This window comes from Sphaeramia orbicularis, chromosome 22, assembly GCF_902148855.1.
Source record: "Sphaeramia orbicularis chromosome 22, fSphaOr1.1, whole genome shotgun sequence".
Taxonomy (NCBI): domain Eukaryota; kingdom Metazoa; phylum Chordata; class Actinopteri; order Kurtiformes; family Apogonidae; genus Sphaeramia; species Sphaeramia orbicularis.
Genome location: NC_043978.1, coordinates 13,090,570 through 13,102,289, shown reverse-complemented (window position 1 = coordinate 13,102,289; position 11,720 = coordinate 13,090,570).

The window sequence follows — 11,720 nt, the reverse complement described above, 5'->3', positions numbered from 1 at the left end:
TCTCTTCATTGTTGCAGTCAACACACGTCTCTAAATGTCAAGACCAATTCATTTGATAACAGGTTTTTTTTTCTGGAAATAACCTTTAAAAGATCTATCTGTTCTGCTAATATGATATATGTTCCTACCTTAGTGGTTAAAAATGTCAGACACAATATAAGGAAACAGAAAAACTTCTATAATGAGTGGAAAATCCTACTTCGAGCATCAGTAATTTTTGAGACTTGTTTGGAGCCGTTTGACCATTGAGAGGTTCATTTATTCTTTCATATTTTTAACTTCTCCAACAAAATACAGATGAACTTTGTTGATCCCCGAAGGCAACTTCGTTTTTTTCATCAGCTCAATAGAAAGAAAGATAGAAAACTAAACAAAAAAGAGAATCATCAGTCCATGGATCATCGACTGAGGTGTTGTAGACTGGTTGAAGGATCTTCTAAGCCTCTTAGTCCTTAGTCTTAATGGTGTCAGTCATCCACTGCAGCTGCTGTTCTGGTTCATCAGAAGGAGAAGTAGAGGATCATTCTGGTTTGGCCTCAGTTTGCATCTGTCCCTCCACATCCCCAGTGAGTCCAGGCTTCTCTCCCAAAACAGAACCAGCTTTTTTCACCAGTTTGCGAATGTGGGAATCTAGAAAAATGGGTATTTTCTCATGCATTTTGCAGGTTTAATTACTGAAAACTATTATGAAAACTGTCCGAAGTGTATAATACATTTTCATGCTTGCATTTGTTCAGGGAGAGACACTTTTAGGACCCGAATATCACAGTATGCAACAAAAAAAAGGCATCAACTTCGTGTTTTTCAAACCTTCGTTTATCCTGACCCTAACCCATAATGGTATTTATGCAGGTTTGTGGAGGATAAAAACTTTCTGTAAACAATCTGGTGTGTACGATGTATTATTGAAAATGAAGGTGGGGAAATGTGTGGTTTTCTAAATACCTGGCTATGTGTATTCCATTGATTTAACCCTTTGGTGCATGAATTATGAGAACCGTGTCAAGATTTTTTTTTTTCCAGAGTGATTTTATTCTTCTTGTGATCGAAATTTTTTAATGAACCTATTTTTAATGGCGTTACAAAAATGTTGACTAGCAAAGAAGCAAAGAACATGTATTTAAAACGGAAAAACAGAAAGTGATATGAAAACTACTAAAGAAATAGAACATTTTTAATGTAGCTAATCTGATGTTTTCTCACATTTGATCATATTCTAATACTACAGGGTGTCCCATAAGTCTCCATACATAGGAGACATAATACATTCCATACATATATGGTTCTAACATGTATTTCTTTATATTTCTTCTTTATAGTTCTTCAGCAGACATGCATTGAAATGTGTTCCGGACAAAATGGCAGTCATATAGAGCATATTATATAAATAACTAGAAGCACTCGGAGAGCGCAGACCTCCACCAAGGCTGATCAGTGGCCCCCCCCCGTGGGCCCCCCCACGCCAAGTAGGTTATGTTTTTGCCAGGGTTTGTTTGTCTATCTGTCTGTTTGTCTGTCCGTTAGTGTGCAACATAACTCAAAAAGTTATGGACAGATTTTGATGAAATTTTCTGGTCTGCACCCCCCCCGTGGGCCCCCCCACCCCCGATCACCACCAAAATTTAATCATTTCTTCCTTATCCCATTTCCAACAAACCCTGAAAATTTCATCAAAATCTGTCCATAACTTTTTGAGTTATGTTGCACAGTAATGGACAGACAAACAAACAGACAAACAAACAAACAAACCCTGGCAAAAACATAACCTCCTTGGCGGAGGTAAAAATGGTTTATGTCAAGAAACGTTTATTTTTCCTATGTATGGAGACTTATGGGACACCCTGTAGTTATTACTCACTTCATGGAGATAATATGCAAAAACCCTTTTTGTTTACGAAAATTTTCAATTACAGTCTAATAGCAATTGATTTGCACTCAAACATATTACTGAACAGCAAAATTACAGTAATGGTATAAATTGCAGTGTATTATGGGATGGTGCATAAGTGTCCACTGTGTCGGCTGATATGGAACTAAAACAACAAAACCCATAAATATACGACAAGAACAGCAGTAGAATAGCTGTCCACTGTAGTGACCACTATGCATGAAAGGGTTAATATAAATTAAACTTATAAGAATTCAATACTTTATCTATCTTCTCATGAACCGGACAGAACAAATAAAGGATTGACAAATAAAACAAGTTTGAAGATGTGAAAGCCTTTTTCTAATCACAAACATCTGATTCAACGTGATATCATGAGTTGCGTACAGATAACATGCCACTTTTAATTGGCGGGTTTTCTTTACGCATTATAAGCTTTCCGCGTGTATGCTCATGCCGCGTAAAATACCACGCAATTAGTTAGTGCTTAGGTTTAGGGTTAGTGGTTACGAATATGTAAACCAGAGATCTTGGCATACACTGACACGCGATCAAATGGCATTGAATAACACGCAACAGGATTAAAATACGTACGTATAGCACACCAAATGCCATAAGAACTGGCGTGACATGCAATGTGATTTCATGAGATCAGTCTGTCTGATCTGACAGATGTGGTTGGAGCTAATGTTTACATTAGCTAGTCCCAAACTTTGCATTTTCCTTACTTGTTTAAGACTTGTAATGTTTATAAACTTGTTTATCAGCTTTATCCACTTATTCTGCCCTTTATCGTCATATGTAAAGTGGCAGAATGACAAAGGGATTAGTTTTATGGACAGAACTGGAGCAGATTAAATAAACAGAATTGGACTGGAGACAGGAAGTGAATCCCAGCATCAACACCACTCTGTCTTCTTGGCGATATATCCAATGTACACCTCCCATCCAGATTCAAAAACTCATTACTCATTTCTCTAGCTGTCACCAAAAAAGCAATCCTACAAAACTGGAAACCTAAGAATACATGTCATATTACTCACTGGACTAACCTCATGGCTGATTATATTTCAATGGAAAAAAATAATGCTCTCCAAAAGAACATATGTCAACCTTTGAAAAACAACTGGAACTTATTCCAGTCCCTTAGACAGACTGATTACACTCTATGTATTCATCATAACGTACTCCATGTGTCATCCCCCCCCCCAGTCTCTCTATATCTCTATCGCTCTCTCTTTTCTCCTCCTTTACTCTCTCTCTCTCTCTTTAACCCAAACTGGTCAGGGCAGACAGCCATCCTTCAGGAGTCTGGGTCTGCTCGAGGTTTCTGCCCGTTAAAGGGAAGTTTTCCTCGCCACTGTCACCAATCACAAGTGTTTGGCCCCTGAAGGATTCTGTTGGGTCTCTGTAAACTTAATTTGATTCTGATTTGAATTGATAAAGCACTTTGTGACTCTGTCTGTGAAAAGTGCTCTATAAATAAAATTTACTTTACTTTACTTATCATAACTTTCTTAAAACAAACATAGCCGAAAACTGCACATATCATCAGAACAGAAACATACCCCCTGGCCCCTTCAACCCCCCCAACACCCACTTTTCTATCTCAGCATTTAACTTCCACACCTCACCCCCACTCGTCATTAATATAAATACACACACATACACACCTACGGAAGCGTATTGCATTCACAAAAAAAAATAATTTCGGCTCTGTTTTTCTGAATTAATGAGATAATTATCTCATAATTACGAGAAAAAATAAGTTAAAAAAAATCGGCGCTGTTTTTCTGAGTTTATGAGATACTGTTTCCTGAAAAAAAAAAAAAAGCTCTGTTTTTATGAGTTTATGAGATACTGTTTCCTGAAAAAAAAAAAAAAAGCTCTGTTTTTATGAGTTTACGAGATACTGTTTTCCGGAAAAAAAAAAAAGCTCTGTTTTTATGAGTTTACGAGATACTGTTTTCCAAAAAAAAAAAAAAAAAGCTCTGTTTTTATGAGTTTACGAGATACTGTTTTCCGAAAAAAAAAAAAAAAGCTCTGTTTTTATGAGTTTACGAGATACTGTTTTCCGGAAAAAAAAAGCTCTGTTTTTATGAGTTTACGAGATACTGTTTTCTGAAAAAAATAAAATGTGGCTGTGTTTCTGTGTCAGTGGGACAGTGGTCCCTGGTCCAACAGGAGCTCCTTCTATCTGTGCTGCTGAAAGCCTCTCGGGGGAGCGTGAAGTTGTTTCCGTTCTCGTAACCGGTTCCGATTACGGATCATGGAACTAGTTTCGTTCACAGAAATCAGAACCAAGCCCTTTGTGCACGGATCAAGCCCTTCAAGCACACCGGCGCTCGGAGCCTGTAACCCGGCTTCCTGACAGGGCACGACCGCGGTGATGGGAGTTGGCATTAATGAAGTCAAATAAAATGACATTCACCAGCATTAAAGAAAATATACACAGCAGAAGAGTGCAAATGTGGATTCATTTATTTGTCGGACCTGATGGAAAGCATTAGTCAGAACTAGATCCATGGAGGAGCGGCTTGGTGTACCGGTTCGTCCCCCCTCCAATAACTTTCCATCAGGTCCAGGTGGACAGCTATCCGCTCCCCGGTGTGTAAGCCGGACTGGAGCGGGTGGACGGAGCAGCTCAACTGTCAGAACAGCGGCGCTCGGAGCCTGTAGCCGGCTTCCTGACAGGACAGGACGCGGTGATGGGAGTTGGCATTAATGAAGTCAAATAAAATGACATTCACCATGATTAAAGAAAATATGCGTCTTGGTGTCCCGGTTCACCCCCCACCCCCGGACAGCTTTCCATCAGGTCCAGGTGGAAAGCTATGGGGGTGGGGGTGAACCGGGGCACCAAGAGCTCCTCCACGGATCTAGTTCTGACTAATGCGTTCCATTAGGTCCGACAAATAAATGAATCCACATTTGCACTCTTCTGCTGTGTATTTTCTTTAATGCTGGTGAATGTCATTTTATTTGACTTCATTAATGCCAGGACCTGGAGCACGCTGCTGACACCATCCTGCTCAGCACATCCTACAGTCAGCTGACAGATGCTCTGGGCAGTTACAGTGAAGAGGCACAGAAGCTTGGCCTCCAAGTGAACTGGACAAAACCAACCTCAACGCATGTCAGTGATGGGCCAGATCCACCTCCCTTGCAGCTTAGTAATGACATTGTAGAACTGTCAAGAGCTTTGTGTATCTGGGGTGATGACAGACAACGGGGACCCTAAAACCAGAGATTACCCACAGAAGGGCCCTGGCAGCATCAGCTCTGAGGTCTCTCTGGAAACCACTGTGGCGGAACCAGACCATCTCACGCAGGACGAAGCTCCGGATCTACAACTCTGCCGTCCTCTCCATCCTGCTCTATGGCTCGGAAAACATGGCCCTTAAACCAGGACTCTGGCTGCCAGAATAGGTGGCTTTGATAGCAGGGCTCTCAGAACATTGAAACATCAGGTGGACCCGGCGGGTTTCCAATCAGGTGCTTGGAGCCCGCACACGCCAGCCAAAGCATCCAGCCTGGCCGCGCAACGTCGCCCCCGCTGGTTCGGTCATGTCCTCCGCCTCCCTCCTGACCATCCAACAAGAGCCATCCTTCAGTTTGACCCAAAGGCCGCAGACTGGAAACGACCACAAGGCAAGTCCCGCACCCGATGGCTCGACGTCATTGCAGGCGACCTCCGACAACATGGAGTTACCATGGAGGACGCAGAGCAGCTGGCACAGGACCACCAGCCATGGAAAACACTGGTTCACCTGGTCGGCCCAATGCACCGGGACAGGACACCCGCCCCATGGCAGGAGTCCTAGTAGTTGGTAGTCATTAATGCCAACTCCCATCACCGCGTCCTGTCCTGTCAGGAAGCCGGCTACAGGCTCCAAGCGCCGCTGTTCTGACAGTTGAGTGCTCCGTCCACCCGCTCCAGTCCGGCTTACACACCGGGGAGCGGATAGCTGTCCACCTGGACCTGATGGAAAGTTATTGGAGGGGGGACGAACCGGTACACCAAGCCGCTCCTCCATGGATCTAGTTCTGACTAATGCTTTCCATCAGGTCCGACAAATAATGAATCCACATTGCACTCTTCTGCTGTGTATATTTTCTTTAATGCTAGTGATGTCATTTATTTGACTTCATTAATGCCAACTCCCATCACCGCGGTCGTGCCCTGTCAGGAAGCCGGGTTACAGCTCCGAGCGCCGGTGTGCTTGAATGGGCTCTGATCCGTGCACGAAGCGGGGCTTGGTTCTGATTTCTGTGAACGAACTAGTTCCATGATCCGTATCGGAACCGGTTACGAGAACGGAAACAACTTCACGCTCCCCCGAGAGGCTTTCAGCAGCACAGATAGAAGGAGCTCCTGCCTGGACCAGGGGACCACTGTCCCACGACAGAGAAACACAGCCACATTTTATTTTTTTTCGGAAAACAGTATCTCGTAAACTCCTAAAAACAGAGCTTTTTTTTTTTTTTTTTTATCCGGAAAACAGTATCTCGTAAACTCATAAAAACAGAGCTTTTTTTTTTTTTTTTCTCCGGAAAACAGTATCTCGTAAACTCATAAAAACAGAGCTTTTTTTTTTTTTTTTTCGGAAACAGTATCTCGTAAACTCATAAAAACAGAGCTTTTTTTTTTTTTTCAGGAAACAGTATCTCATAAACTCATAAAAACAGAGCTTTTTTTTTTTTTTTCGAGAAAACAGTATCTCGTAAACTCATAAAAACAGAGCTTTTTGTTTTTTTTCGGGAAAACAGTATCTCGTAAACTCATAAAAACAGAGCTTTTTTTTTTTTTCAGGAAACAGTATCTCATAACTCATAAAACAGAGCTCTTTTTTTTTTTTCAGGAAACAGTATCTCATAAACTCAGAAAAACAGCGGCCGATTTTTTTTTTAACTATTTTTTCTCGTAATTATGAGATAATTATCTCATTAATTCAGAAAACAGAGCCGAAATTATTTTTTTTTGTGAATGCAATACGCTTCCGTACTTGTTAAACATAAGCTGCAATTAATAAATAAAGTTGTCCCCCGAAGAGGGGTGGTGGTGGCGGGTTTAAAAAAAAAAAAAAAAGGAAGTGACATCATAGGTCAACGAATAGACTCAATCTTCTTTCTGTTTGGTCTGGTCTGGTGGTCACACGGGGTTTTACTCTGATTAGGCTATTATTCACATTATTAGTGGAATATTAGAGGTTGAAGCTACTTAAAAATCCAGGAAATAAAATGGCCGTTGATTTGAAGAGTCATTCATCATACCAGTCATTTTTTATTACCAGTCCTCTCTGTTTCCTCTAAAACAGGCTTTTAAATGAGCTTTTATTGGATTACTTATATTTACTCATCGTTTTTTGTCTTTTTCTCATTAAACTGAACATGTGGTGATGCCAGCACGCCCTGTTTCAGCATCACTCCATTCCTTTTTACTCGGTCAACTCCAGAAATGTCGAGTGTTCCATCCAGCTGCAGGTTTGGCATCGGCGAGCATCCATATGTTCACGGCACGGCGAGGGAGGGCGAGGGAGGGTGAGAGACATGGGCTGAGAACAGGAGAGCGAGGCCGCCTGGAATGGCAGACGGCAGCTGTCCGACCTGCACTGTCACATAAGTTTGATGCCCCATGATGCAACTGGGCTAATTAAGGGGGGCCCATGGGAGCATTTGGCGTTGTGCACGTCTGCTGACAACACACAGCTTTTAATGCGGTCTCTGAGGCGGTTTTGACAGATTACTTGACAGGTTCACGTGGGAACAACAGGTTCAGTCAAAGCGATCACACTCAGGCCCAGTGGTAACTGAATCATGGATTTACTGCATTCATCTCATGTAATAGAATAAGAGTGTTATGCTCTATAGAGGCTCGAAAATTGATTGATTGATTGATTGATGTATTTATTTCGAATATGAATGTCAAAACAGAAGAAAATAAAAAAAAACAAAATGCTTAAACACAAGACATATAATACATATTCAAAAAGGAGTGAGAAGAAGTACAACTTATAAACTCCCACCCCTTCTCCTTATATAATTAATAACAATAATAAACCTTCCTAGTCTAAACATATCTATACTATATACCATCATATGACTGATACTATTAAATAATTTGGTTTCTAAAACAGTGTCTCTCAACCTTGGGGTTGGGACCCCACGTGGGGTCGCTTGGTAACCCCACCCCTGTCACTCACTGCCCACGGACACACCAGAAATGACAGAAAACCTGTGTTAACTAGCATTATTTTGTTAAACTAATATTATGTTCTTGTCTGGTCAGTTATGCTGCGTTCCAGGCAGCCCGTAACTCGTGTTTTTCCATCCTTCTACTGGTGAAAATGCACTGGAATGTCAGTCAAACCTGTGACTTCCCACCTGTGAACTCGTACTAGATTGATGTTCTCCCAGTTCTGAGTTCTGACGTTACGTAGCAATGGCAGCCCCCATGGATGTGGTGTTTATGCAGATTGTTTATTAAAACAAGGTATTGTTCTGACATTATTTATCTGCAAATGTTCTGCATAATCAGCAGCTGCTCTAGCGTTAGCTAGTTTTCAGTCCATTGTGTGCAAGAATAAATTAATACCAAATACGTATCCAAATATACAAATAACATAACATAAAAGGTAGAACAGCTTCTCTTGCCTTATGCACTGTTTTTCCTCCTCTGTTTCCCTCAAATAAGCAAAGAACAAACACCTTTAGCGATAGAAATGATTGTAAGTGAGCATAACGTACAGTCCACCATGCTGGTTTGTTTATATCTAACTACCACAATTCTTTGTGTGCTCAGGCAGTTTGGCATGACTGGCCTGGAACACGACAAAATCGTGAGTCGTAGTTTGAAGTTGTGACTTACTGGTTCAAGAACCAGCCTGTAATGCAGCATTAATTCTGTTTAAAGTTTGAAAACTCTTGTTCTGTCAAAGTCAAAAAGTCAAAGTCACTTTATTTGTTGGTTTTGGCCATATGTACAGCAACACCCGAAAACCTGAACTACAAAGTCCTTCTTCTTGTTCCTTTCTGCTATGTTTCCTTGTGCCCACTGTGGACCGACCAGTCCAATATATTACTTTTATGTACAAAAATACACTCTAAATTTAACACCACTTACCTTCCGAGAAAAGTAAAAACATGCATCTCTTACCTAAAACAGCAAACAGAGAAAAAGTGACATAAAATAAACTCATTCCTGCAAAATGTTACAACTCCACATATGTGACAATTATTTACAGATGGACTAAAAGGAAATGACACTCTACAGATGTTCACACCGTGTCCATGGTCATGTGGGAATGGAAGAGAGGTGAGCTCCTGAGCTGTCACATGACGTCTCCTTCCGTGACACAACTAGAGAAAAGTTAGAGCTCCCACCTCAGGTAAGGAGAGGAGGAAAAAACACAGATGAGAAGAATATCTAAGAGTGTGATCTGTGAATTGGTGAAAAAATAGGCGTTGGATCAGGGGGTCGCTCAACATGTGGCCCACCAAAGGGATGAATTTGCAAAGTACAAACAAATTCCACGCCAAGCTGTGGAACTGATTTTAGTTCGTTCCACATTCAGACCATATGATCTACAGTCAAATATATAACAGCAGAATAACCAACAAGAAATATGACTCCATATTTTTCTTCTCGTTTGATGTGTAAAAAATGCTACATTATGTCTATAATAATGACAACTTCACATTTTTGTCTTAGATTTAAAAAATACATTAAATTATGAAAAATATTTGCATTTACAAACTATCCTGTAACAATAAAAATGTGAATAACCTGAACTAATATAAACAACCTGAAATGTCTAAAGAAAATTAAGCACAGATTTTAACAATTTTCTGCCTATTACTAGTGTTTCGTGTCTTTGTAATTTCATATCCTAATGCACATGTAGAAATGATAAGTTGAGGCATAATTTGTTAAAAATGGCACTATTTTCTTTAAAAAAAGTTCAGTTTTTTCAGGTTATTCACATCTTTTGTGTTTGAATAGTTTATAAAAGTAAGTATTTTCATAATTTTTTTTTTTTTTTTTTTTTTTTCACTAAAACAAAAGACAAAAATTTGGAGTTGTCGTTATTTATAGGTTATTATGCTATTATTTTAACTGGTTACGTACCCACTTTAGATCAAATCAGGCTGAATGTGGCCCCTGAAAAGACAGTGAATTTGAGACCCCTGCTTTAGATTTACCAAGAGCTTTGGGTTTCTTCAGAGACACCAGCAGAGCTCTGACTCCAGGCTGAGATGTTGTTCTTGTGAAACCTTAAATGTGCTTCAATCCATTACAGGCAGAAATAAACAAGGTAATGCTCCAAACCAAATGCACATGAGCGATTTAAAGCTATAAATAACTGAGCCCTCTTTTACTCCTCACAGATGTAATTTGGATGCAGCATCGAGATGTGATAGTTAAGTAAATAAAGCGGTGTGGCGTCAGGTCGGTCATGGTTGCGCTGCCTCCCCGTCGGGCCCTTTGGCTCCCTGTGCCCCATTAACCTGAGATACACACTAATAAGCATCCTGAGGGAGTCCTGCAGTGGAGATGCTGTTTGCACCACTCTGTGGAAAGCAACACGCTGCTGGTTTATCATTAGCCTTTTCATAGAGGTTTAATCTGCCGCTGAGCAGATTTATGACCTGTTCCTGTTATGGATGGATCTGTAATCAATGATGGTTTGGAAAAAATATGCAAACGGTATCTGCTTTCTCTGATGAATAAGATGAATAAACCTTGAAATATATGTATGTCTGCAGGTGATGAGCTTAGCTTAGCATAAAACACTGGATGAAGAGGGAAACTGTTTGCATGCTCAGGAATGAACATTTAGCATATTTGAGATTTATATACAGAGTGGGGGAAGCAAAAGTTACAATATTTGAGGCAGGGATTGAAAGACAGTGTATGACCAATTAGTTTATTGAAAGTCATGAGAATCCATTTTCCACAAGAAAGTTTACATCATAGAAAATGTTTTTATTCTATGTGTCCATCCTTCTTTCTCAATAACTGCCTTCACACGCTTCCTGAAACTTGCGCAAGTGTTCCTCAAATATTCAGGTGACAACTTCTCCCATTCTTCTTTAATAGTATCTTCCAGACTTTCTCGTAATAGTTTTGCTCATAGATCATTCTCTTCTTCCATTATAAACAGTCTTTATGGACACTCCAACTATTTTTGAAATCTCCTTTGGTGTGACGAGTGCATTCAGCAATCACACACTCTTTGACGTTTGCTTTCCTGATTACTCATATGGGGCCAAAGTTCTGAAAAGGTATGGATAATAGTGTGTTAGGTATGATTATGACATCAATATATGTTTGGTTTCAAAACAATTGACCGTAGTGCCTGCTTGAGAAAAAACAACTAAATGTTCATTGTAAATTTTGCTTCCCCACCCTGTAGTCTAAATGTCGAGAAAAATCTATTAACTAGAAAAGCAAAGAGCGCAGACCTCCGCCAAGGCAGATCCCCCCCCCCCCCCCCCCCCCCCCCCCCCAATCGCCGCCAAAAATTTAATCATTTGTTCTTGTACCAGTACCAACATTTCCTGAAAATTTCATCCAAATCCGTCCATAACTTTTGAAGTTATCGTGCTAACAGACAGACAGACAGACAAACCCCGATGAAAACATACCTCCACCGTTTCACTTGGGGCGGTAATAATTGGTAGAATTTACAGACATTAGCATTGACTAATGAAATTTTTTTATTTTATTTATTTTTTATTAGTGATAGTTAACAAGAACATGTGGACAGAAAAACAACAACACATAACAAAGGGAAACTCAACAAATAAACAAACAAACCAAAACACAACA